This window comes from Bufo bufo, chromosome 6 (genome assembly GCF_905171765.1).
Source record: "Bufo bufo chromosome 6, aBufBuf1.1, whole genome shotgun sequence".
NCBI classification, from domain to species: domain Eukaryota; kingdom Metazoa; phylum Chordata; class Amphibia; order Anura; family Bufonidae; genus Bufo; species Bufo bufo.
In genome coordinates this window covers 411395658-411419159 of record NC_053394.1, presented here as the reverse complement: position 1 = coordinate 411419159, position 23502 = coordinate 411395658, and the positions used below count along the sequence as shown (strand labels likewise).

The following is a 23502-nucleotide window of genomic DNA, read 5'->3' as shown; positions in this document are numbered from 1 at the left end:
GTGACTGCACTCGTCCAGACCTGCTTCAGGGGCCAAAGTCAACTGCGGCAAGTCAGAAGCCATGCTCTTCGGGGACTGGCAACTGACCTCTTCTGCCCCCTTCCCATTTACCATCAAATCGGGCTTCATCAAAATTCTGGGAGTCTGGTTCGGGAAGGAAGGAAGGCGCAGCCCTCAAGTCTTGGGAAGAACGCTTGGCCAAAGTCAACCAAAGAATCGGACTGTGGAGCCTTAGACACCTCATGATTGAAGGCAAAGCACTCGTCCTGCGAAATGAAGTTTTGCCTGTGCTACAATACACCGCACAGGCATGGCCCCCTCTTGCCACCGTTTCCAGGGCCATCACCAGGACAGTGTTCCGCTTCATCTGGGGATCTAAGATGGACAGAGTGAAGTGAGCCATCATGTACAAAGAGCCCCGCAAGGGCAGAAAGGGCATACCGGACCTGCCCACTCTATTGCGGATCGCCTTTGTTTGTGACAGCGTTCGCCGGACTCTGAGAACTGCCAACGGCTCTGCGGGCAAGGCTATGTCTCGCTTTTTCCTCCTGCCCCTCTGGAGGGGTCTGGGCTGGGACAAGTGGGACAGCTCCATCCCTTACAACTGGCAAGCTCCCTGGTTCTACGGGGACGTCGTCAGGTTTGTGAGGGAACACCAGCTGGAGGGCCTCAAACCCGACTTGTGGAAGCCAAAAACTATCCACAAACTCATCAGAGCAAAAGATGTGGTCGAGTCAATTCCAGGGATCCAGGACGACACCGTAGAGACAGTTTGGACTAATGTGTCGTCGGACAGGTTGACCAACGGGCATAAGGACTTGTCATGGATGGCCATTCAGGGCAGACTGCCAATCCGGTCATTCATGCATGCCCATAACCGGTGCAAAACAAGGTACTGCCCCAGGTGCCCTTTCGTGGAGGAAACATCTTACCACCTGTTTTGGGAGTGCCGCTTTGCACGGCGCCTGTTGGACGCCCTGGAACATAGACTCTGTGCCCAGGAACAGCCTGCAAGTCACTTCGGTGCTGTATGGACTATTTCCTGCGATTCATACTGTTGGAGCCATCAAGGAGGCCTGGCGCCTTATGAACTGTTTTAAGGACGCTATTTGGTTTGCTAGGAACCGGCTCATCCTCAGGAGGGAGAACAAGTCCGTCCTGGACTGCCGTAGACTTATCCATAGTATGCTGCAGGACTACAACATCTTGGACGTCGACGAAGAAGAAGAGGACTAAACCCCTCTCTTTCCCCCTCTACCCCCGTTTGTATTTGTCTTCTCAATAAAGCTAAGGGCATGTGATCCCCCTTTCCCTACCCCCTCCTTCCCGCTCCCACCTCCCCTTCCCTCATCACTGTCTAAATGCTTTGTTGGAAGGTTTTGTGATTGAATAGGTATGCTAGTGTAGCATTCATTGCGATGTATAGGGTAGGTTAGCCTGTGCTTTACATACAATCGTCTTTGCGAGCATGGCATTGTTAAGTAATTTATTATGTACTGATTCGTGGCCTGTGCTGCGTCACAGTACTAATGTATGTAAGTATGATGACTGATTGTAATAAAGACGTTTCAATCAAAAAATCTGTTCTTATCAGTTTAATATCTGATACGTTCCCCTATCTGGGGACCATATATTAAATGGATTTTTCGAACAGGGAGATGGAAAAAGAGCTTGCTCTGTCCACTCCACGCAGTACCTCCAGGACCGGTGCACCCCTTCTAATCCAGTATGAAAAAACAGAATGAAATAGATGGATTGCAAGCATCCTTCCAGCAAGCAAGTGGAAAGTTGCTGTGTCCTGCCTCCCTCAGGAGTCTGCACTTCAGCTTCTCCTCTGTCTGCCCAGTCACTGCTTTCTGCATATATCTGCATCTAGTCTGTCAATCTCCTAATTGCATCAGCTGTTGGTTAGTTCCAGCACCAAGCAACCCAGCCAGCCAGTGTCCTCACACCCTTGATCCAATTAAGACTGATTGGTTAATTGGCTTATCACCTGAATGAATTGTTTGGGCCTGTTGTGCACACCTGGGAGGGCTGCTGAGTTGTCCCTGGCAATTGACCCTTTTGTAGCAAGTTGGCTGGATGTAACCATTTAGCCTTTCCAGTGTTTCAATCAATGAGTAAAGTTTGCCTGTGTCTCCCTCTTGTGGATCTTTTGAACTGGATTACTTGGAGGCTAAAAAGTAGTCCAGCACTTCCTATGCAGCTGGACCTAACTTGTCTGGACAATGGACGGAACACTGCACGTGTCACAAGAGGCTTGTCAGGTCAGAGGTCAAGTAAGGTCAGGTCACTGGATGACATCACAAGGGCCCTGATGGAACACTCAACAATGGGACCGTGACATCACAATCAACAATGCATACCCTTTTTTTTTTTTTTTTCACAACTTCTCCATTCACTCCTCTTTTCATTTTTTCTGCTTGGCGTGCTTTGGCACCAGGAATTTCATGCGAATAAAAGGCGTGTCCAACAGTGGTGGGCGGAGCATGCTGGTGATTTATGAGCGTAGGACGCACGTTTTTTCCTGTTTTGTGAGAGAGCAAGAAGCCTCCCGGACTGTGGCTATGGCTGGGACCTGTAGGCTGTTGCCTTGAGAAGTGCTCTGCATTGGCGATAAGCGGCCCCGTTGTCGAGGCCAAGCGGGTTATCGCTTCTCGGCCTTTTGGCTAAGACCAATTGTCTAACCAAAGAGGCAGCTGAGTCAGGACCTTTGAACCCTTGGCCTGGTGGCATCGGCATTGCGCCTTAAGCCACCTGCTGCTATAGGGGGAAAAGGCATCCAGACATGGCGACTTCGGCGATCCCGACCACATCTCTGCGTTACGCAATAGACGAACAGAAGATCCGCAACAGTTTCCTGATCTCCGTGGAGGAAGATGCTGATGAGAAAATGACCCTGAAATACCTGGTCCACACTGTCCTGCTTGGTGTCCTGGAAGTACAGCGTGACGACGTCCTAGCTTTTCAAGAGGCTCCGCTCAAGTTCACCTTGACTTTTACATCGGTCTCTGCAGCCAGATCCTTCTACAAGAGCATCGTGAGGAACATCTTCCATCCGGAATCAAAGGGAGTCCACTTCATTGCTCTTTTTTCAGAAGAAGAGACTGTGATCACCGTCCATATGGGGAATCCTTCACTTACTTCTTGGGAAAGTACGTCACCATCAAAAAAGGAGGAGTGAAAATTGAAAACTCTGAAGGTTTCTGGTCTGGAAAATATTGATTTATTGTCAAACTTATCGATGACCCAGATGGAGTACTAGGCCGACGTCATCCGCCCTCCACGTTCATGATTGGGAAGGACAGAGGGAGACTGTTCTATAGTGGAATGCCCATTTTCTGCAGGAAGTGCTACTCTTTTGGGAACAAGCAGGAGAACTGTCCTGAGGGAACTCCCATGAAAAGGGGCACTCTACATCCAGCTGTCCCAACGAGAGAAAGTGTAATGTCTGCGGAGCAGTTGGACATGCATTTAGAGACTGCAAATTGAAAAAAACCTTTGCTGATGCTGCTAGGAGTCGACCTAAACCACCTCCGGCTCCATCACCGGCCCCTGCGCCAGTCCCGGCTGATCCCTTGAAAGTTGTCCCTGAAAGTTGGGGTGACTGTCCTGATGGGCAAATTTCTGAAGGTTCTGTTGTACCAGATACAGCCTCTGGCGAAGCAATGGAGACAGAGACCGCCAGGAAAAAAAGGAGAAAATCTGGTGGTGAAATGCCCTGAGAGCAGGGATCCACCAGCTCATGCAAAAGGTTGCCAGTATACAAGCCTGAGCCCCTCATATTACCAGCCAGGGCTCCACCAGACAAGACCCATCTGTCTGACCCGGCCTACATTCGGATACGGACTCCCTGGAATCATGAATGTCTAAAACCATCTGCGTGTCCTCACTGAACGTGAGGAGCTTGAAGAGCCCAACCAGACGGGCTGCTTTATTTAACTATTTGACCACTGTAAAAGCAGACATACTCTTCTTGCAAGAATGCGGAATACAACACAATTTAAATTACGCATACCTCAGGAAAGATTGGACAATGGGTGAATCCATATGGTCCGGCAAAAACGAGTCCAAGTCTTCTGGAGTGGGAATCCTGTTTAATACAAGGGACTTTAAAGTAAACTCCTACACCGAGATAATTCCTGGAAGAGCCCTCCTTGTTAACATCACCTACCTGGGGGTCAATTTTTGCTTGCTTAACGTCTATGCCTCCCCTGCTAAAGAAGCCAGAGCCCAATTGTTGGAAACGCTCCAAATCTACATACCTGGTCCTACTGAAATCGTCATATCAGGAGACTTCAATTGTATAATATCTGGGGAGAAAAGAAGTACCACCTTACAGATTCTCAAACTCCTCAAAGCCAGAGGTGTCTGGAGACTTAACACATCTTTACTTCAAAACACTGAAATAAGAACAGATTTTGCTCTCTTCTTCAAACAGCTCCAAACCAAGAGAATAGAATTCCGGTCCACAATTACATGGTGGGAAATGTGTAAACTGAAGATTAAATAATTTTTTATAAGGAAAAGTGTTACCATTGCCCAAGAAAAGGCAATGACTTTTAAGAACTTAAATATCCATCTACAAACTCAAAAGTGTTGGAGTAGAAATGGAAGATTTGATTGCCAAACAAAAAGAAAAGATTTAAAAGCACATTGAGAGTAAAGGCAAAGAGATCATATACAGTTCCAAGATAGAAATACTTGAAGAAAATGAAAAGTGCTCTCGTTTCTTCTTCAAAGAAGCCACTAAAGCCCGCAAAGTCACCACGGAGCTAGAAGGTGAAACAGAGATCAACGGAATGCTGGAAAAAGCTCATGATTTTTAACCTAAAAGATATAGACAAATCCTTCACAGAAGATGCACTTTATCCAAAAGCGAACAAAACCAACTAACTAAAGAAGTAGCCCTAGATGAGGTGAACATTGCACTTAAAAGCTTGACCACTGGAAAAGCACCAGGTTCTGATGGACTCCCAGCGGACTTTTACAAAGAATTCTGGGACATTTTGCAAGTCGATTTTTATAATGTGATTTTAGATGCCTTCAATGCAAATGTGTTACCAGTCTCCTGGAGAAGTGACCTAGTGTCACTCATTTTCAAGAAGGGGGATAAGACAAGACTGGCAAACTGGAGGCCTATAACATTGTTAAATACAGACTATAAGATTATGTCCAAGATTTTAGTTAACCGTTTTAAAGGAGTTTTATCAAGTATTATCCATGAGAACCAAGTCTGCGCAGTACCAGGCCGAAGCATAACTGAGCACCTTAATGCCATAAAAGACATCCTATGGTTCCAGCAAGACCGCAAACAAGACCTAGCAATACTGTCATTGGATTTTCAGAAGGCCTTTGACAGGGTGTCTCATGTGTTTTTATGGTCAGTTTTAAAAAAAATGGGCTTTCCAGACTCTTTTATACAAAAACTCTTTTAGTAAAATCCTAGTAAACGGATTTCAATCCAAAGAAGTACAGCTACTTTCGGGAGTGAAACAAGGTTGCCCGCTAGCACCCATCTTATTTATTTGTTCTATAGAACCGCTGCTAGCAATGATCCGCAAGGACAAAGGGATAAGAGGCGTGCCCCTGCCTGGAGGTAGTGGACTCGCTGCCAAAGTCATCGGCTATATGGACGATATCTCCATCCTTTGCACAAATCAAGCTGCCTTAAGAAGAGCGGTTCAAGTCACTGAGCACTTTTGCCAAGCTTCGGCTTTTAGATTGAACATTGATAAGAGTGATTGCTTTACTATTGGCAACTGGAAAGATGTGTCTATTCCGTTTCTAAAGCTACAGAGTGACAAGATAAAAATCCTTGGGGTGATCTTTGACAAACCGAATAAAGGGAAAGAGAGCTGGGAAATAGTGAAAGAAAAGATCCAGAAGAAGATTGACTACTGGAAGTTGAGAAAGCTGACTCTGGTTGGTAAGAACTTAATCATCAGAGCTATCCTGTTGCCCATCATGCTGCATATCAACTTGGTATACCCACCCAATGACCTGATGGTAAGGAAATTACAGAGGCTCCTCTTCCAATTCGTCTGGAGTTCCAAGTTTGAAAAACTAAAGAGGAAAATCATGCACAAGTCACTTCCATCTGGCGGTAAAAACATCCCAAACGTCAAAAGGTTCTTATACACCAAATACTTCAGCTTCTGTTTTAAACATCTAACCTCTACAAACAGTTGGTCCTTTTTCCTAAGATTTGCTGCTGGACATATCTTCCGTAAAATAAAATGGCTCTCCATCCCACTTACCTGTCCAGTGCTAATCTCACCTCCTGCGCATTATGTCACCTTGGAGAAAATCATCTGCTGTTATAAATTAGAGACTTATGAAACAGGAATACTAAAAAATTCCAGCCGCCTGTTGATGGAAATAAAGAAGAGAATATGACATCTATTAAAAATTTTGCTTACAACACTTGTTCTAAGATCTGGAAAAAGGTGAACCATACTTACCTCTCAAACGAGCACGAATGCCTGCCAACATGTGAATTCCAGTTCATAAGAGGTCTGAGTAGGATACAGAAATGTCCAAGACCAAACTGCTGCTATATTGAAACAACCCTGCACATCTTCTGGAACTGCAAGTTTGCACAAAACATCTGGAGAGAATGTGGTGAACTTTTACATTTTTTAACTGATCTTAGGTTTTTATCTCAAGAAGTTGTGTTTTATGGAATCCATCCGGTTTTACCTAAAGAAAAAGAAAGAGTTTTATGGTGTTTTATAAACTGTATTAAAAGTGCAATATGGAAATGCCGCAATATTTTACTGTTCAAAAGAGATCCTATTGATGAAAGACAATGCATAAAGATAGCACTCAGTGAACTTTATCTATATTATGTATATGACAAAAAGCACCTTGGTGGGAAAAAAGCAATGAGCATATGGTACTTTAACCTTTGGAATATGTTGTTCTAGAAGCACTTTACCACAAAACACACAAACACTTTTCAAATATAAATGCAAAATCTGTTCTTATCAGTCCAGTCGAGCCTGGCTCCTGGACTGTAAACTCCATCTGTACAGGGCATACCTGAGGGCTTGCAGTACGGTATGGAGGAGAGCAGTGAACCACACAGCATCCCTGGGTTTAAGGCTGGGTTCACACTTGAGCGTATTTGATATGCGCGTTTGTGTCGCGCGTTTTTGTCCATAGTCAACGCGCGTATTACGCGCGTTTGTGTGATTAACAGCAGTGTCCTATGGCTGCAAACGCGCGACAAAACGCCCCAAAGAACCTCAAGAACTTTTTTGAGCGTAGGGCGTTTTTCAGCGCGTTCAAACGCGCTGTAAAACGCTCAAGTGAGAACCAGGGCCATAGGGAAGCATTGGTTTTCATGTGTTGAGCGTTTTACAGCGCATTTGAACGCGCTGTAAAACGCACCCTATCTAGGTGACGAAGGGCTCTGCTGGATCGAAGCCAGGGGTCTGAGTTGTTTGGAAGCCCGAAGCGCAATAGTGCCCCAGGAGTAGTGACCCTGGGGTGCCGTAACTCACTGGGGGTGGGATCCCTCTGAGTGATGGCACATTAGCACGCACTTCCCTTTCACACATTTTAGCACACTCACTCTTCTTGGCTCGGCTTCGACCTTGACAAGAGAGGAATTTTTATAATTCCGGCCGAATGACTGGGCCTTAATGGCACTCATTCACTTATTTATTTTTATGTTCACTGTGTGCACTTTTACACGTTTGTGTGTCTTAGGATTTTCAGGGTTGCGGCGCCCTTACGGGTACCCCCTCCTTGAGGTCTAGGGGGGGTGTGTGTGGCCATATTGGTTCCTCACCCCCCGGTGAGAGTCCAGACCTTGTTGAAGCTCCTGGCTAACGCCCTGGGTGGCAGCCTAGGCGAAAGCATGGGCGTACCCTTGGCTTCGGCTGAGGGTTGCCTCTTGTCTCAGACCCTTGCAGGAGCTTAACGGCCCCGGAGGGATTGGGAATGGTTTGTGGGGGGCTCTTCTCTTCGGAGAAGGCCTGCGATAGACCGCGACCTGAGCACGATTTTTGTGTGGCATGCTGCACGATTTTGTTGCACGGGTGTAGAAAGCACACTCTTCGGGCTTCGGAAAGAAAAAAAATTATAATCTGTTCTTATCAGTTTAATATCTGATACGTCCCCTATCTGGGGACCATATATTAAATGGATTTTTCGAACAGGGAGATGGAAAAAGAGCTTTCTCTGTCCACTCCACGCATTGACCTGGTATTGCAGTACCTCCAGGACCGATGCACCCCTTCTAATCCAGTATGAAAAAACTGAATGAAATAGATGGATTGCAAGCATCCTTCCAGCAAGCAAGTGGAAAGTTGCTGTGTCCTGCCTCCCTCAGGAGTCTGCACTTCAGCTTCTCCTCTGTCTGCCCAGTCAGTGCAGTGCTGCTTTCTGCATATACCTGCATCTAGTCTGTCAATCTCCTAATTGCATCAGCTGTTGGTTAGTTCCAGCACCAAGCAACCCAGCCAGCCAGTGTCCTCACACCCTAGATCCAATTAAGACTGATTGGTTAATTGGATTATCACCTGAATTAATTGTTTGGACCTCCACGTTTGATTTGGGCCTGTTGTGCACACCTGGGAGGGCTGCTGAGTTGTCCCTGGCAATTGACCCGGATGTAACCATTTAGCTTTTCCAGTGCCTCAATAAATGAGTAATGTTTGCCTGTGTCTCCCTCTTGTGGATCTTTTGAACTGGATTACTTGGAGGCTAAAAAGTAGTCCAGCACTTCCTATGCAGCTGGACCTACCTTGTCTGGACAATGGACGGAACCCTAGACGTGTCACAAGAGCCTTGTCAGGTCAGAGGTCAAGTGAGGTCAGGTCACTGGATGACATCACAAGGGCCGTGACATAACAATCAACAATGCATACCCTTTTTTTTTTTTTCACTACTCCTCATATCATGTTTTCTGCTTGGCGTGCTTTGGCACCAGGAATTGCGTGCGAAGAAAAGGTGTGACCAAAAGTTGCGGGTGGGCGGAGCTATGCAGATGATTTCTGAGCGTAGGGCGCACGCACGTTTTCCCTGGTTTGTGAGAGAAAGAAGCCTCCCGGACTGTGTGTGGGTTTGGGGTCTGTAGTCTATTGCCTTCAGAAGTGCTCTGCATTTGGGACCATCGGCCTGTACTGCGAACCCTTTCAGGTTATCGCTTCTCGGACCAGCGGTCTAGCTTGGAGGCTTTGTTGGTACCCTCTCCCTCTCCCTTGGCCTTGGAGGATCGCCCAGGTTCATTGCCTGGGCTTCACCTACATGCTGCTATAGGGGGAGAGGCTTAGCCCAGCATAAACGAGTAGGGATCCCTTGGGAGGACGGCCCTATCTTCTACTGGAGCTATGGTATACGTGGCCTCAGTGCGCTATGCCGAACCTGGAGATCAACGCATACGAAATTCTTTCCGCATCGAAGTTGCTGACGATAAAGACCTGCGTGAGAAGATGCACCTGAGTTATTTCGTCCGGAAGATCCTGATTGAAATTATTAAAGTCAAGCGAGAAGACATCGTTGGCTTACAAGACTGGCCCGGGCGTTATGTTCTCACCCTAGAGGCGGAGAATGCCTGCTTTAACCTATACAAAGAAATTGAAAGGAATCTTTACCATGAAAACCTAAAGGGACTTTCTTTCATCGTCCTATATTCAAGTGGCGAAAAAAAACGCTCGTTGTTCACATGAGTAACCCTTTTACTCTTCTGAATGACATTACCCAGTTCTTAAAACGTTTTTGCCAAGAAGTCCGTTTCTCTCGCAAAGTGATGAATGGCGAAAAGCTGTGGACAGGCAAATATAAGTTTTTTGTAAAACTTAAAGAGGACCGCAGCAGAGTTGGGGGGTAATGTCATCCTCCTTCCAGTTTCCAGATTGGAAGAGACAGAGGCAGACTCTTCTATCCCGATATGCCGGAGTTCTGCCGTAAATGCTTGGACTTTGGCCATCTTGCAGAGAAGTGTGGAGAGGCGGTAGCCACCTGTAAGAAATGTTACAAAAAGGGGCACGCTACAGTGGACTGCCAGAATGAGATAATCTGCAATATCTGCAGGATCACTGGGCACTCTTACAGAACATGCCCAAAAAGAGAGGGCCCTCGATCCTATGCAGATGTGATGAAGAACCAAGAACAGATGCCCCGTCAGCTCCAGTACCAGCTATGCCTGGAGGGGCAGAAGCTTCAGTCGGACATTTCAAGACCTCCGTAGTAGAACCATCTGTGAAAGAGCCTGCGGTCGAGGTGGGGGAGGGATCCAATGCTTCGGTTAGTAGACTTGAAGATGAGCCAGAGGAGGCTATGGAGTTGGAAAGGCATAAGAAGCGAAAGCCTGACAAAAGAGACGAACCACAACTGGTAGTCAAAAGACAAACCAGGAGCTTGGCAAAGTTTGAACCCCGACCGATTGCTCCGCCTGTTGCAGAGATCACACTATCTGATCCAGCCATGATCCAGTACTCGGACACTGAAAGCATCACAAGCCCTATCCCACCTGTGGGCGTAATGTCAGACTCGGGCAGTGATTCCATGTGATACTCTTCTTCCCATGTCCAAGACAATTTCAGTATCCTCACTAAATGTGAGGAGTCTCAAGAGCCCGAATAGGCGGGCTGCTTTGCTTTTTTACCTGTCTCAACTGAACTGTGATGTTATCTGCTTGCAAGAATGTGGAATAGATCATGATATTAACTATGCAGCTTTTCGAAAATAATAGACTGTGGGCGCTTCCATTTTGTCAGGAGACAATGAGAGTAGAGCTACGGGTATCGCAGTACTATTCAAATCTCATGAGTTTAAAGTCAACTCGTTTACAGAGATTACACCTGGAAGATTGTTGCTGCTAAATGTTAACTACAAAGGTATGGATTTTAAACTGCTAAACTTTTATGCTCCTCCTCAAAAAGAAGAGAGATCTCAACTTCTTAATGATGTGCAATACTACTTACCTGGCACTTTACCCTTAATCTTCGCCTGAGACTTTAATTGCACCTTACCGGGTGAAGGAAGATATAGAAGCACGGATACACTTAGAAAAGATAAAACAGAAAAACAATTAAAAGATATTATAACAGACTTTAGATTAAAAGACAGCTGGAGGAGCCTGCATCAAAGAGACCCAGGTTATACTTGGGAAAACTCAACAACAAAATCCCGCATTGATTATATTCTTGTGACTGAGCAGATAAAAATCAACACAGCTACCTTGATTCCTAATATATTCTCAGACCATCAATTAATTATTTCAACATTGGAGCTACCGGGCTTACAAAGAGCCAGAGGGATCTGGAGATTAAACACCAAGATACTAGAAGATCCAGATACAAGGACAGATTTTATTGCACTATACAAAAAGCTTCAGAAGACTCAAAAAAACTATGCTTCAATTTTGGATTGGTGGGAACAAGCTAAAGTCAAGATCAAAGATTTCTTTGTCAAAGAGAGTATTACCAAAGCTAGAGAAAGGAATGCCTGGCACAAGAAGCTGACTACTAAATTGCAGACCTACTATAAATTAAGAAATGCTAATATTGAGATGGAAGATCTTATTGCGGGCTTAAAGTAGTAAATCGCTAAAGAAATAGAAGTCAAAGGAAAATAAATTATTTACAATTCCAAAGTGGACATCTTAGAGAACGATGAGAAATGTTCCCGGTTCTTTTTTTTAAAAATTGTTGCTGCTAAAGAGACCATTAAAGAACTAGAAGGAGAAAGTACTATAAATGGTATGCTTGACAAAACACAACTTTTTTTATTAAGAACTTTTTAATGAAAAGACAATTGATTCCTCTTTCTTAAAAGACACTTTAGATCTAACAGTGGATCATACTGACCAGAAGATCCTTCAAGATGTTTTGACCCAAGATGAAGTCATTGCTGCTATAAGAAGTTTCAAAAAAGGTAAGACCCGAGGGTCAGACGGACTACCAGCAGAATTTTATACTGTGTTTTTAGAGATTCTAAAAGATGATTTATTCCTCGTTTTTAAAGAAGCTTTTAGAACCAGTATTTTACCTATGTCTTGGAGATCTGGAATTGTCGCATTACTGTTCAAGAAAGGTGATAGAAGTCGATTGGAGAATTGGAGGCCCATCACGCTTTTAAACCTCGATTATAAAGTGATGTCAAAAATTTTAGTCAATCGTATGAAGCTGGTTTTAGAAAAAGTCATCCATCAGGACCAGGTATGTGCTATCCCCGGAAGAGGGGTTTGGGCAAACCTTAATGCCATACGAGATGCTATTTGGTATCAAAAAGAAAGAAAACAAAATCTTGCCATTTTAAGTCTAGACTTCCAGAAAGCCTTTGACAGAGTCTCCTATCAGTATTTATGGTCAGTTTTAAGAGCAATGAAATTCCCTGGAATTTTTATCCAGCAGATTGCACTTTTATACAAAGAGTCTTTTAGCAGAGTTTTAGTGAATGGCTTTTTAACAGATAATGTGCTTTTACACTCTGGCGTTAAACAGGGATGTCCGCTATCTCCTATACTCTTCGTGTGTGCAATAGAGCCCATGTTATGTATGCTGCGCAAGGAGAAAGTAATCCATGGAGTCCCAATCCCAGGGGGAAAAGGACAAGAAATGAAGGTAAAAGCCTATATGGATGACGTTTCAATCTTTTGCAGCTCTGCTCCAGCTTTAAAAAGAGCGATCAGAACAACAGAATATTTCTGTGAGGCATCTGCCTTTAAACTCAACATTAACAAAAGTGACTGTTTTGCCTTAGGAAGATGGAATGATGTTGATATACCACTTTTAAAGCTGCAATCAGAAAAAATCAAGATCCTAGGAGTGGTGTTTGATGAAAGAAACGATGGGTCCTTAACCTGGGACATTATTAAAGAAAAAGTGCAACAAAAAATTGATTATTGGAAGTTAAGAAGAATGTCAATAGAAGGTAAAGTCTTAATTATTAAAGCTATACTGATTCCTATGCTGCTATATTTGAACATGGTGTTTCCGCCGAGTGATAGAGACGCTAAAATTGTGCAAAGGATGTTCTTCAACTTCATCTGGAACTCAAAGTTTGAAAAATTTAAGAGACAAAAAATCTACAAAATGCGTAAAAATGGTGGAAAAGATGTCCCTAATATCAACATATTTCTTACAGCTAACTACTTCAGCTTATGCTTCAGATGCTTGTTTATGGACATTACATGGACTTACTTTTTAAAATATGCAGCTGGCCACATCTTCAGAAGGAATAAATGGATTTTCCTACCATTATCAACTCCAGTCTTAATAGTTCTTTCAAGACAGTACGTGATTCTAGAGAAAGCAATAAGAATATTTAATCTTCCTACCATGGATATACATTTTCTAAAAAATACAAAGAGAATTCTAACAGAATATCGACGTCAAGAAACTTTAATCCCTGTCGCAAACTATGCTTATAGCGTTTGTCAAAAAATATGGCAAAAAGTAAATGCACCTTACCTATCAAATGAACTCAAGGACATTGCATGGATGGTGGTTCATGAGTGTGTGCCAACCAAAGCATTCCAATACAACAGAAGATTGAGTAATAGTCCTTAATGTCCAAGAAATCATTGTCTAAGAGATGAAACAACCTTGCACTTGATGTGGAATTGTACATATGCTCAAAAAGTAAGGAAAACTGTAGGTGAACTTTTAAAATTTGTCACGGGTCTTAGAAGATTGGACTATGAGGTCATTTTATACTGCTTAAATTCTAACTTGTCTAAAGAATTGTATGAAAAATGCACTTTGGAAGTCTAGAAACATCCTACTCTTCAAAAGGGACCTTATTGATGAGAAAGAGTGTATTAAGTTGGCCTTAAGTAAAATGCACGTCTACTACTTACTTGATAGAAAGAGACTGGGACTTCAGAAGGCAGCGAGTTTGTGGAATATACACTTATGGAACATGATCGTCTAATCTAGAAAATATAAAGTGCAATATTTAAGTCTTCGTAGTAAAATATAAATGTAAAAATCTGTTCTTATCAGTTTAATATCTGATACGTCCCCTATCTGGGGACCATATATTAAATGGATTTTTCGAACAGGGAGATGGAAAAAGAGCTTGCTCTGTCCACTCCACGCATTGACCTGGTATTGCAGTACCTCCAGGACCGGTGCACCCCTTTTAATCCAGTATGAAAAACAGAATGAAATTGATTGATTGCAAGCATCCTTCCAGCAAGCAACTGGAAATTTGCTGTGTCCTGCCTCAGGAGTCTGCACTTCAGCTTCTCCTCTGTCAGCCCAGTCAGTGCAGTGCTGCTTTCTGCATATACCTGCATCTAGTCTGTCAATCTCCTAATTGCATCAGCTGTTGGTTAGTTCCAACACCAAGCAACCCAGCCAGCCAGTCTCCTCATACTCTGGATCCAATTAAGACTGATTGGTTAATTGGCTTATCACCTGAATGAATTGTTTGGGCCTGTTGTGCACACCTGGGAGGGCTGCTGAGTTGTCCCTGGCAATTGACCCTTTTGTAGCAAGTTGGCTGGATGTAACCATTTAGCTTTTCCAGTGCTTCAAAAAATGAGTAAAGTTTGCCTGTGTCTCCCTCTTGTGGATCTTTTGAACTGGATTACTTGGAGCCTAAAAAGTAGTCCAGCACTTCCTATGCAGCTGGACCTACCTTGTCTGGACAATGGACGGAACACTGCACGTGTCACAAGAGCCCTGATGGAACACTCAACAATGCATACCCTTTTTTTTTTCTTTCACTACTCCTCATATCATGTTTTCTGCTTGGCGTGCTTTGGCACCAGGAATTGCGTGCGAAGAAAAGGCGTGGCCAAAAATTGCAGGTGGGCGGAGCTATGCAGATAGCGAACACGAAGAGGAGCATGCTGGTGATTTCTGAGCGTAGGACGCACACACGTTTTCACTAGTTTATGAGAGAAATAAGCCTCCCAGACTGTGTGTGGGTCTGGGGCCTGTAGTCTATTGGCTTCAGAAGTGCTCTGCATTGGGGACCATCGGCCTGTACTGCGAACCCTTTCAGGTTATCGCTTCTCGGCCTTTTGGCTGCGATCATGGCTTGACCGGACGCAGCCAGGGCTGAGGCTTGGGACGGCGGACGGCAGGCGGTGGAGGACGGACAGACGGCGTACGGCTGGAGGATGGAATGTGCTACCCACCTGAATCCTTTCTGTCGGAAGAGATAGAGGTTTATTGTTTTTTGATGGTGCTCCGAGCTTTTGCCGGAGATGTAAGGTGTACGGCCACACTCTGGAGAATTGTAGTGTTTCAAATAAGGTGTGCGCTAAATGTAATCAGGAGGGGCATTTTTCCGGCTCCTGTGAGAACCCGGTGATATGCAATGTGTGTGGAAAGTCGGGCCATGTGTTCAAAGATTGTCCGTTGAATCCGCGGCCGAGGAAAAAAACATATGCGGATGCCGCCCAGGGAGCTTCTGGGGGATCCTTTACGGTAATTGCTCAGGTTCCGGCGAGATTTCGGAAATCTCAAGAACCTCACCGGGCTCCGGTACCACCGCGGGTGGAGGTGGGTGAGGAGGAGGGAGAGATGGAATGCTCCCACGAGGTGGGGATTCTTCCCCTTCCGTCTGATGAGGCGACTGGCCTCCGGGGGGTCGGGGAGTCAGAGATTGCTGACCCTATGACGCCGATCATGTGGAGTGAAGAGAGCCCTACGGGTATAACAGGTGAGCAAGGTGACTTCACAAAAGACAAAAGGTCTGAGGAGGAGGAGGAGGAGGAGGATCAGGCTTGCATAAAAAAAGCCAGATTTGCATATTCCCCTGTGAGCGACTTTGGCAGTTCTGGGGATGAGAGAGTCTACCCGCTGACTGACGTCGCCAACGAGATAGCTTTTTTAGGAGAAGTCGGGACTGGGGATTATACCTTAGGTGGCCACACTCCTGAAGGGTTTGGCTGATTTCCAGATGGAGGATTGGAAAATATATCAATAGATGGCTCAAGGCATGGAAGAACGAATTGCCTTACATGTCATATCCTTGAACGTGAGACTACTGACATCAAGAGCCAGGAGAGCTGTAGTGCTCGATTTTGTTAAAAATCAAGGCGCTGATATTATTTGCCTACAGGAATGCGGGATAACAATGTCTTTAAGCGCAGATGAGTGGCCTTATGGCGAGTCTGTGTGGTCTGGGGCGAGTGGGAATAGGAATGTGGGGGTGGGCATTTTGTTAAATAATAAATGTATGAGTGTGGAGTCATATACAGTGGTGGAGCCTGGGAGATGCTTGATGGTGGTGGTAAAGTTTAAAAAGTGGATGATTAAAGTGGTGAATGTGTATGGATCAACAAAAAAAGCGTGTGAATCTATTGAGTAAGTTGGGGGTGTTTTTGGTAGGGAGGATGCCGTGTATGTTAGTAGGTGATTTTAATTGTGCAGTTGAGGGTGAAAAGAAAGATACGTCAGGTGTGCAATTGAAACAATTGATAAGTGATTTTTCTCTTCTAGATACGGCTGAAGCAGTAATGGAGAAACCACCACCGAGCACCTTCATTTCGGATAGAGGGGGTATAGAGTCCAGGATAGACTTCATCTTTATTTCCAAAAATCTTAGTTGTATAAGTTTTTCACAGATCATGAATGTCTAAAAGTTGGAGTGGAAGGTGGGTGCAAAAATACGTATGGTAATGGTGTTTGGAAATTAAATGTAAGATTGTTAGAGGATGAAAGAATTATGGGTATTTTTAGATTTCAATATGGGGAGTGGAAAAAGAGAAAGGGGGAGTTTGACGATATTCTGAAGTGGTGGGAATGGTTGAAAGGGAGGATAGGAGTTTTTTTTAAGAGTTGGGGATGTAAAAAAGCGAGGATGATGAGGAATAAATACAACGAATTGAATATGAGGTTGGAATGGCTGAGGAAATTAAAGGAATTAGGTGTGGAAGTGAATGATTTAATCAAGAATGTTAGGGAAGAGCAAAAACAGTTCATTGAAAGAAAAGGGAAAGAAATAATTTTTCGGTCAAGAGTTGAGTGGATGGAGAAGAATGAGAAATGTACGAGATTTTTCTTTAAAAAGGTGTGTGGGAAAAAGGAAGATATGTGTGAAATTATGAATAAGGCTGGGGTATGTGTGAGTGGGGAGGGAATGATGGGAGAGGTGGAGGAGTTTTATGCAAATTTGTATGCAAAAAAGAGGATAGACAAGAGCTTGATGGGTAATGCATTAAATTGTATAAAAAATACTTTATGTAAGGAAGATAGGGAATTGTTGTGTGAGGATATTATGGATGAGGAGATTAAGAAAATTGTGTGTGGGACAAAAAAGAATAAAACACCAGGGAAGGATGGGATTCCGATAGAATTGTATGTGGCAGGATTTTTGTAATGTATGCAGATATATGTGGATAAATGGAGTCCTGAGTGACTCAATGAAAGAAGGAGTGGTTGTGTTGTTGTTTAAAAAGGGTGAGAAAAAATGTTTGAGTAATTGCAGACCAATCACTTTGTAGATTATAACATTTTTCGTAAATGTTTGGCGTATCGTATGCGTAAGGTGGTTGGTAAGGTAGTGCAAGAGGACCAAGTGTGTGCGGTGCCTGGGAGGAGTATGTTAGAGAATGTGTTTTTATTAAGGGATATGATTGGAGATTGTAAAGATAGGAAAAATAAATGTATGTTGCTATCAGTGGATTTTGAGAAAGCATTTGACCGAGTGGCGCATGTATTTATGTTTGAAGTATTAAGGAGAATGGGGTATCCAGAGAGGTTTTTGAAATGTGTGAGGATGTTGTATGAAGGAGTGGGAAGGGAAATTGAGTGCTAAGATAAGGGTTGCATCCGGAGTTAGACAAGGGTGCCCAATGTCTCCGGTTTTGTTGTGTATGGTACGAAGTGATAAAGTAATGAGAGGGTTGTTAATTCCAGGGAGTATGGGGAAATGTGTGAATGTATTAGGTTATATGGATGATATAGTGATATTGAATGATAATATGGCTGCAATGAGGAGAGGTAGATTGATCTTGGATTTGTTTTGTGGAGGTTCAGGGTTTAAAGTGAATTGGGATAAATGTTTGTTTAAATGTTTTGGGGATAATAGAATAAGAATGGAGGATGTAAGATATGAGGAAGGGCCGATCAAAATATTGGGGGTGTTATTTAATGATGATATGAAAGGAGATAAAAGTTGGATTGAGTGTGGGAAAAGGATTGAAAGAAAGCTGAATTTTTGGAAATTAAGAGAGTTGACTATGACTGGTAAAATTCTAATAGTGAAAGCAGTGGTATTGCCAATTATAGCATTTGTGTTTGGTGTGTATCCTATGAATGTTGTGAAGTTCAAAAAGGTGGAGAAAATTGTGTTTTCCTTTCTATGGGGGAGCAGAATGGAGAAAGTGAAAAGGGAATATGTGCAAAAGTTAGGGAGAATGGTGGGCTGGAATTTCCGAATTTTGAGGTGTCACTTGGTATAAGTTATGTTAAAAGTTTTGTGGTTCTGATTGGGAAAGAGAGTAAGTGCGCATATATGATGAGATACATGGCAGGTTGGATGTTGTATGGGTTGAGATGGAAGAAGAGGGATGCTAGAGTTCCGGTGGCTTTTGTGTGTCCGAAATGGTATATGGTAATAGAGGTTTTTATTAAGAAGTACGATTTGTTAAGTGTTAAGATGGATGAGTTTATGAACAAGAAATATGTGTTGAATATATGGCGAAAGGGAGAGATTGCATGTGATATTATGGGTTTGGGTTCGAGTGAAGCTGAAAGGGTATGGAAGAATTTTTCAATTAAAGGTACGTCGAATAGGCAAAAAGATATAGTGTGGTTGAGTTTGCAGAATGCGTTACCGGTAGGAGAGGTTTGATTAGATCTGAATTGTGTCCAAGAGAAAGTTGTGGTGAGAGTGAAAGTGTAAGACATTTGTTTTGGGACTGCAGGTATGCACAAGAAGTATGGAAAGGGGTTGGAGGTTTGGTAAAAGAACTGACGGGTGTTACGCGTATGAGTTGGAAAGTGGCTTTGTGTGGTATTGGAGCGAGTGGTAAACAGAATACTAGATTATTATGGTTTATAATGTTTTGTATGATGGAAAGTTTATGGGATGTGAGGAATTTGTGGGTGTTTAAGAGAGAGGCATTAGATGCGGAGGAATGTGTGAAAATTTTTGTATCTAAATTGTATTTTGTTTATAAATGGGATAGTCAGTACGGTGGTGGTTTAGATAGTGAGGGGTGTGGAAGTATAAAAAGTGGAGATTTCTTCTTGATTGATTAAATAAACAAAAGACCATGATGATGAAGTAGAAGGTACTCTTTATAGATTTGGTGTTTTTAAAGATGCCGAGATGATGTATACTGAGTGCTGAATACGTACTAAAAGGTCTAAAAAAAAAAAAAAAAAAAAAAAAAAAATCTTGCGTGCTGCACTTGTTTCTGCGTCAGAAGGTAGCTCTCTGGTACCCTCTCTCTCGGCCTGGGGGGATCGTCCTAGGTTCATTGCCTGGACTTCACCCCCCTGCTGCTATTGGGAGAGAGGCTTAGTCCCGGGGGCGTCAAGTTGCGATCCCCGTTACCCCTAGGAGTCTTTGGACATCTAGGGGAGCTTTTTGTTTCTTTACGTTTTAGAGACGTGAAAGCGCCAACATCCATGGCAGATGACCCAGGAGGAGGAAGAGAAGAATTTTCAGAAGTGATCCGGAAAGGACGAGACAAGAGAAAAGAGAAAGCAAAGAGAGGAGAATCCAAGAAGGTAGGAGCCGGAGAAAGAGCCAAGGAAAAAGAGGAATCCAAGAGAAGAGAATCTAATGATGGGAAGACCGGAGAAGGAGCCAGTGGAGGAGGAAGAACTAAAAGAAAATATACCAAGAACAAATATACCAAGGAAGCCAACTCCCCGATTATGCTAAAATCAAGGACACAGTACGATTTTTTTGTAACCGAGAGTAAAAAAGGAAAGTATACATTAGAATATCTGGTTAAAACGGTTTTATATGGTATTTTTGGTATACAAAAAAGTGAAATCTTGGCTTTTCAAGACTACCCTAGGCGTCGAATTTATGATATTACTTTTATGCAAACAGGTATATATAAAGATTTTGTGGCAAAAATTCCACAAATAAAGAACTACCCTAGGGTAGAAGGTTTAGAAATTAAGGAACATGAATTTGATGAAACTAAAACCTTGATTGTAAAGATGTACTGTCCGTTTGCCGATGAGAGAATGCTAAATATATTTATATTAACCCATGTCAAAGAAATTGTAGAAGTAAGAATTTTTTTTAATAATTTGGGGATTTGGACTTGTATAAAGTAAAATCTTACCGTGACCCAACCTTCCCTGGAGAATACGCAGTGCCACCAGCCCGTTTTAAATTAGGGGATATGGTAGGAGACATTTTTTTTGATAGAATGCCACCATTCTGTAGACGTTGTGCAAAATATGGACATTATAAGGATGATTGTATGAGTACCTGTAAAAACTGTGGGAGTACAGAGCATGATTTTAATGAATGTACAGCAGGTAAAAATTGTTATGCTTGTTTACGAATAGGTCACCTCTCTCGGAACTGCCCTTTTAAAAATCCCTGAGCATGGTCAGGGCATCAGAAGCGGCCAGAGGAGCAAGCGAAACCACAACCCCAAGAAGAGGAACAAGGAGAGGAGCAAATGGATACCAGCAGACCCCCCCAACCAGAGGATCCGAGGGAACAGAGATGCGCTAAACACAAGCGGAAGTCCGGCGATCAGCGGACAGATGGACCTTCTCCAGGGATGGAGACAAAGGGCGATCCGAATGATGCTGATCCTCCTGGCCCGCACTCGGTCCTTGGGCAACCAGTGAACTCCTCCGAAGACCCGGGTGGAGCCGCGGTGTCAAAAAGAAGGAAGGATCGGGAAAAGACCTATGCTGGAGCGGTAAGAGGAGATCTGGGGATGATGCCAGCTGGGGGACCAGCGGCGGATCCCCCGGATCCAAAGCAGAGCCTCCCTCCTCATCCAAGTGGGGAGAGGGTGCTAACTGGATGCACCACAGAACAGCAGGTAATCCCAGAAACCATCATGGAGGGGAATGACGCCGTGGTTCCAATACCCGCTGATGAGTGCGTGGGGCCGCTTTGGAGTTAATGTCTGGAAGGCTTCCCGAAAGACGTGGGGGGTCAGCTGAGTGATGATGGCAGCTCCTCTCCAACCAGCACGATGAATACGATTGAAACGATGGAATCAGGGGCGTTTGGTGGTGAAGGCGATATCGAAAGTGATTTATCTGGCCTTGCTGAAGATGCCTGAAACCATGCTCGGGTAAGAAGACAAACCTCCCCTTTTAATTTTTTATCATGACTCTTTTAACAGGCATTTCTTTTAATACCAGAAGCGTTCACTCGAGATCCAAAAGGGTAGCTCTTTTTAACTATTTATCTGTTTTTACTGCTACTGTCTTCTTTCTTCAAGAATGCTGCATCCCACATAAACAAAACGATAAAAATTATAAAGAAGATTGGAAGCATGGACCCTCAGTGTGGTCGGGATCGAATGACGCTAAGTCTGGAGGTGTTGCTATTTCATTTAGAGGAAATGTTTTAATAGAGCATTTAAGTGAAATTTTACCGGGGAGAATTTTATTGGTAAAAGCTTGTATAGATAGTATTAAATGGCAGTTTTTAAATTTTTATGGTTTTACTGATAAAAAGCCGAGGGCAGATATGCTAGAAATTTTACCTCTTTTTATCAATGATTCCGAACCGTTGATTTTAGCAGGAGATTTTAATTGTATTTTAAGAGGGGAACGCCGGCTCTCCAACGCAGTGAGTAGGAATTACGATAAAACCTCCTCCATGTTGAAAAATATAATTTTAGATTTTAAACTCACTGCCCTTATTAAAATATGTAATAGAAATTCATCTGAAGAGGCCGGCGTTACCTGGAGTAATGCAAACTGTAAATCCCGAATTGATTTTATCTTCTGTTCTTATCAAGTACTGCCTTTTAATTGCGAGCTTTTATCTAACGTTTTATCTGATCATAAGTTATTGTTATTTAAAGTACAGAATGGTGGCAAAAGTAAAAAGAAAATAACTTGGAAATTAAATGTCTCCCTTTTAAATGATCCAAAAGTTTTATCTGATTTTATCACCTTTTATAAGAACTGCAGGCGGGTAAAAGATCCTCATATACCCATAACAAAATGGTGGAAAAAAATGAAAATTAAATCCTTTTTTGTTAGGATGGGGAAGGGGAAGGCACAAGAGAAAAGAGAATTCTTTGAAAAATTAAATACCCGCCTGCAGACACAGTATAAGCTCCGAGATCTGGGTATAGACGTTAGTAAAGAGGTCATGGAAAGCAAAAAAGAAATTGCACAATGCCTGGAGCAGAGAGGAAAATAAATTTTATTCCGCACAAAAATGAAGTTTTTGAAAGAAAATGAAACCTGCTCCAGGTATTTTTTTTTTTTAAATCCAGGACAAACGTACCCAGATCGAGGAGCTTAATGGAGAAAAGGATATAAAAGGTATTTTAGGTAAAACATATGATTTTTATTCAGATCTTTTTAGTGAGAAAAAGGTTGACAAATGTTTTATAAAAGACTCATTGAAGGTGAATGAAAATATTTTAGACCATAAATCTCAGGAGTTTTTAGTACAGGATATTACAGAGAAAGAAGTTTTAGAGACAATAAAAAGTTTTAAAAAAGAAAAAGTTCCTGGGCCGGATGGTATACCCATTGAATTTTATGGTATTTTAAAGATTTATTTTATCTTTTTAGAGAAATTTTTAATACAAAACTCCTCCCGGGTTCCTGGAAGTATCTCTTTTATACAAAAAAGGAAATAAGGACGATATAAGGAACTGGAGACCAATTACCCTGCTAAACTGTGACTATAAAATAATGGCAAAAATCTGTGCAAATAGAATGAAAAAAATAGTACATAAAATTGTTTATCATAATCAAGTTTGCGGGAGGAGTATATGGGATAATTTAAATCTTTTAAAAGACATAATAAATAATATATTAACGAAAGAAATGGTAATGCAGCAATTTTATCTTTAGACTTTGAAAAAGCCTTTGATCGAGTATCACATTTTTATCTTTTTCAGGTTTTAAAGAAAGTGGGTATACCGGATGGTTTTTTACAATCCTTGAGAGCATTTTATGATGGCTGCACGAGCAAGATTTTAGTAAATGGTTTTAAAACTCAGGACGTCCTTTTAAAATCTGGAGTTAAACAGGGGTGTCCCTTATCCCCACTACTTTTTATTTGTGCATGATAAGACGAGATAAACAAATTCGCAGAGTCCCTCTGCCAGGCGGGGGGGGGGGGGGGGGGGGGGGGACTAGAGGCAAAAGTAGTGGGGTATATGGACGACGTGGCAGTGATTTGTAGGGACAGCCTGTCAGTTCAAAAAACCTCCAAGCAAGTGGAATACTTTTGCGGCTCCTCTGGTTTTAAAGTAAATTTTAAAAATTGGAGATATGGTTTTAAAGGGCTTCTGTCACCCCACTAAAGTGTTTTTTTTTTTTGGGCTAGTTAAATTAGTTATATTGCGATATATGAAAATATAATGCTCTTACTTACTTTGATTCAGCAGTTTCTTCT

General features: G+C 42.8%; 2 non-coding genes and 1 pseudogene across 2 annotated transcripts; all 3 read left to right on the top strand.

Annotated features, from left to right (window-relative positions):
- Nucleotides 1-1544: 1544 nt before the first annotated feature.
- LOC121006518 lies at nucleotides 1545-1718 on the top strand (annotated as a pseudogene).
- Nucleotides 1719-8059: 6341 nt separating this feature from the next.
- LOC121006470 lies at nucleotides 8060-8248 on the top strand. Its single transcript, XR_005780295.1, has one exon. It is a non-coding gene; the product is annotated as a U2 spliceosomal RNA (small nuclear RNA).
- A 5662-nt stretch (nucleotides 8249-13910) lies between these two features.
- Nucleotides 13911-14100, top strand: LOC121006384. The gene has a single exon (XR_005780236.1). It is a non-coding gene; the product is annotated as a U2 spliceosomal RNA (small nuclear RNA).
- Nucleotides 14101-23502: the final 9402 nt, after the last annotated feature.